The following is a 5,000-nucleotide window of genomic DNA, read 5'->3' on the forward strand; positions in this document are numbered from 1 at the left end:
GTCCGCTCAATTATTCTGCAAACAGGAGGAGGCCGAGCTCCCCTGCACGATACACCTCGAAACCCTCTCAGGTCCCGGCGGCGCGCAGCGCCGTCCTAGGTACTTGGTCGGTTTCGAGAGAGGCGCAATCGCCCGGAGTTAGGCGAGTAGACGGTTTTAGTGCGAACACCCTTGCTCCCAACTGAGCTTGCCGCTGCCGACAGAGGCCCGGGAGCGTGCTGTCGTGGCATTGCCGGCGGGAGACAACACGCGCCACCTATGGTGACCGGCAGCTCCAACGCCAGCGCCACACAAGGGCAAAGCCCCACTTGGGTGCAGAAGCGAACTCTCCCAGCACAGCGCACGCGCCAACACGTCCGCACAACTGCGATACAAACCACCTGCGAGAACCGCTGGGGCGACCGAGCAGCAGACGGCGTCGCGGCGCCGAGTGCCAGGCGGCGGCGCATCCTCAACGCACACAGTCCTCAATCAGACCAGCACACTGCAGATGTCCACCGCGCTTCGCACCGGGCTCGGCTGAACCAACTTTGGCCGCCAGGCGCCGCGTGCAGGGTGCGCCGCAGCGTAGCTGCGCCGCCTGCCGGGCCCGTCGGCTGGCGCTCCTGCCACTCGGCGCCCCCCACCAGCCGCCTGTTGCGCGTGCGCCCACGCAGCGCGCGGCCAACACGCCGGGCGGCCCCCCTTCACCGGCCGGGAACAGTCCCACCAAGCCACCGCCGCGTATCGCTTCATACCCACATGGGCCTAGTCACGCGTGTGGATGTGGCGGGTACCGCTGAAACAACCGGTTAATAGCTGTACCGATCGTCGCCATCACAGATTCACCTCCAGCGTGAACAACCGCTCAACAACGGATTTCCAGTTCATTTGCGTATCTTGGGCAGTAAACGTAGATGTCCACCTACATTTGCGAATTCAACAATTCTTGCATGCCAGGATGTCATGTGTCACGACACGCTACATCAGACCACATACACACTGCGACATGTGCAGAAGAGAACACGTGGAAGGTGGCCCGCGCACGTATGCGATGTACCTTCCGCGATCCACTGTCAACCGGCATCTGCGGCATGTCCCAGATATGGAACGCGGTCCACCAGGGTAGCACTTTGTGTGAGGCAATACGACAAAGTCGGAATACACGCGTCACTACATCAGACGGCTCACGCTGACCTGACCTGACCTGACTCACCGCACCACCACCCCCAGCGACCCAGGGTGACATACAATGCGTTCGTACGTTCCTCCCACACGCCTCTACGGCGTACCACAGTGCAACCTAGCTGTTATTGGGAGACGAGACAAGTAGCATCAAGCACAACATATGGAAATTGAGATTCGACACCGTTGGGCACAGCCAGCGTACGGTCACACGTATCACACTACTTCACTCTGTACGTAACGACCGATGATCGGTACAGCGTGTGGGTTACGCGTACGACATCAGCGGACAATGGACACAGACCATACCACGACGTACACTGAGGGCGTCGACATCTGAATGCAACTGAACAGCTGCGAGGCTCATTTAACACTCAAACGCCAGACCGACCAGCTTGAGAGGACAGAGACACAAAGAGGGGGACAGAGGGGGACAGAGGGGGGGGAGGGGGGGGTCGGCGATATAGTCCTATTGCAGTACAATTGACAGTGGATAGCAGGAATATGTGGAAAGTAAGCAACACTCGCAAGACATCTACATGAGGATAACAACGACACCAGAGATTCCGAGCAGTGAACTATGTTAGGCAAAGGGACAACGTGGGTTAGGTTAAGGGACAACGTGGGTTAGGTTAAGGGACAACGTGGGTTAGGTTAAGGGACAACGTGGGTTAGGTTAAGGGACAACGTGGGTTAGGTTAAGGGACAACGTGGGTTAGGTTAAGGGACAACGTGGGTTAGGTTAAGGGACAACGTGGGTTAGGTTAAGGGACAACGTGGGTTAGGTTAAGGGACAACGTGGGTTAGGTTAAGGGACAACGTGGGTTAGGTTAAGGGACAACGTGGGTTAGGTTAAGGGACAACGTGGGTTAGGTTAAGGGACAACGTGGGTTAGGTTAAGGGACAACGTGGGTTAGGTTAAGGGACAACGTGGGTTAGGTTAAGGGACAACGTGGGTTAGGTTAAGGGACAACGTGGGTTAGGTTAAGGGACAACGTGGGTTAGGTTAAGGGACAACTTGAGTTAGGTTAAGGGACAACTTGAGTTAGGTTAAGGGACAACTTGAGTTAGGTTAAGGGACAACTTGAGTTAGGTTAAGGGACAAATTGAGTTAGGTTAAGGGACAAATTGAGTTAGGTTAAGGGACAAATTGAGTTAGGTTAAGGGACAAATTGAGTTAGGTTAAGGGACAACTTGAGTTAGGTTAAGGGACAACTTGAGTTAGGTTAAGGGACAAATTGAGTTAGGTTAAGGGACAACTTGAGTTAGGTTAAGGGACAACTTGAGTTAGGTTAAGGGACAACTTGAGTTAGGTTAAGGGACAACTTGAGTTAGGTTAAGGGACAACTTGAGTTAGGTTAAGGGACAACTTGAGTTAGGTTAAGGGACAAATTGAGTTAGGTTAAGGGACAAATTGAGTTAGGTTAAGGGACAAATTGAGTTAGGTTAAGGGACAAATTGAGTTAGGTTAAGGGACAAATTGAGTTAGGTTAAGGGACAAATTGAGTTAGGTTAAGGGACAACTTGAGTTAGGTTAAGGGACAACTTGAGTTAGGTTAAGGGACAACTTGAGTTAGGTTAAGGGACAACTTGAGTTAGGTTAAGGGACAACTTGAGTTAGGTTAAGGGACAAATTGAGTTAGGTTAAGGGACAAATTGAGTTAGGTTAAGGGACAAATTGAGTTAGGTTAAGGGACAAATTGAGTTAGGTTAAGGGACAAATTGAGTTAGGTTAAGGGACAACTTGAGTTAGGTTAAGGGACAAATTGAGTTAGGTTAAGGGACAACTTGAGTTAGGTTAAGGGACAACTTGAGTTAGGTTAAGGGACAACTTGAGTTAGGTTAAGGGACAACTTGAGTTAGGTTAAGGGACAACTTGAGTTAGGTTAAGGGACAACTTGAGTTAGGTTAAGGGACAACTTGAGTTAGGTTAAGGGACAAATTGAGTTAGGTTAAGGGACAAATTGAGTTAGGTTAAGGGACAAATTGAGTTAGGTTAAGGGACAAATTGAGTTAGGTTAAGGGACAACTTGAGTTAGGTTAAGGGACAACTTGAGTTAGGTTAAGGGACAACTTGAGTTAGGTTAAGGGACAACTTGAGTTAGGTTAAGGGACAACTTGAGTTAGGTTAAGGGACAAATTGAGTTAGGTTAAGGGACAAATTGAGTTAGGTTAAGGGACAAATTGAGTTAGGTTAAGGGACAACTTGAGTTAGGTTAAGGGACAAATTGAGTTAGGTTAAGGGACAAATTGAGTTAGGTTAAGCGATAATCTGGTACAGCCACAGTTAGGTTAAGCGATAATCTGGTACAGCCACAGTTAGGTTAAGCGATAATCTGGTACAGCCACAGTTAGGTTAAGCGATAATCTGGTACAGCCACAGTTAGGTTAAGCGATAATCTGGTACAGCCACAGTTAGGTTAAGCGATAAACTGGTACAGCCACAGTTAGGTTAAGCGATAAACTGGTACAGCCACAGTTAGGTTAAGCGATAAACTGGTACAGCCACAGTTAGGTTAAGCGATAAACTGGTACAGCCACAGTTAGGTTAAGCGATAAACTGGTACAGCCACAGTTAGGTTAAGCGATAAACTGGTACAGCCACAGTTAGGTTAAGCGATAAACTGGTACAGCCACAGTTAGGTTAAGCGATAAACTGGTACAGCCACAGTTAGGTTAAGCGATAAACTGGTACAGCCACAGTTAGGTTAAGCGATAAACTGGTACAGCCACAGTTAGGTTAAGCGATAAACTGGTACAGCCACAGTTAGGTTAAGCGATAAAGTTGGTTAAATTTGGTATTGTGTGGGAAGGGGGCAGAGAGAGAGGGGGGGGGGGGGGTGGATAGTGGTGGCAGTACACGGATGCCTGAGTCACCGTCAGATACGTCACGTCGGTTCGATGCTTGTAGCAAGAGGCTGGCGGATGTGTGTCTCTCACTTCTGCAATTTTTCATGTGGTATAACACGAGGGCGGGGGATGATATTTGGTGCCCCTCTGTGTAGGATGTGTGTTGGTGGTGTTGATTTATCTGAGCAATGGTAGTTGTCGGAGGAGTGGGGTATTGTGCTTTTATAGGTGGACCTACTGCTCTGGTTATCATAGTGTCGACGGTGCAATGTGGCAGAGAGGATGCACTCGACATTGTCGCATTCCAGATGTTTACGTATTGTGTGTCTCCGTTGCAGGCCGAGAGTGGTGCATGTTCGAGTGTCTGGCTGACGTGCGATTCACGTTGTGTGCCCAGTCTTACAGCACGTATAGGGACATTCGCATAAATCATCTATATTTGGCCTTGCATCATTTACTAAGCAGTGCCGTGAGACGACCGAACTATTAGGAAAGTACTGATGTACCGCATAATGTTTACCTTCCACCACACGGCGAGTATCGACTGTGCCCAGCGTTGCCACCGCAGGCAGCGGTCACCGTCACCATTGTGCGGCGGAACGGAACATCTATATCCTCAGAGGAGCACTCTTTGCCGCCGGGCGTCACGTCTCGCGGCCTGCCGGCCAGCGCCCACGACGAACTTACTGCATGTATAGGGACAGCGGGAATTTGGCATACTTGATATAACTCTTCATGAGGCGCAAGATATAGGGGTGGATTGCAACTTACGACTGCGAGAAAAGTCCGCCGTTCATCCGCCGGAGTTGCGATTTCGGCGGGGCACGTACGGTCGCGGGTGGAGCACTTGGTGCGGCGTACGCACCCGGGTTGCGGCTCCTGCGCTGGAGGGGGGTGCAGGTTTTGTGTGGGTGGGCTCGGCAAATGAGCACTGTGGGCCCCATACATGGCTTAGTCCGCGTGGCCTCCCCCAGGTGGCGGTACCG

The sequence above is a fragment of the Schistocerca gregaria genome, unplaced genomic scaffold (genome assembly GCF_023897955.1).
Source record: "Schistocerca gregaria isolate iqSchGreg1 unplaced genomic scaffold, iqSchGreg1.2 ptg000874l, whole genome shotgun sequence".
Classification (NCBI taxonomy): domain Eukaryota; kingdom Metazoa; phylum Arthropoda; class Insecta; order Orthoptera; family Acrididae; genus Schistocerca; species Schistocerca gregaria.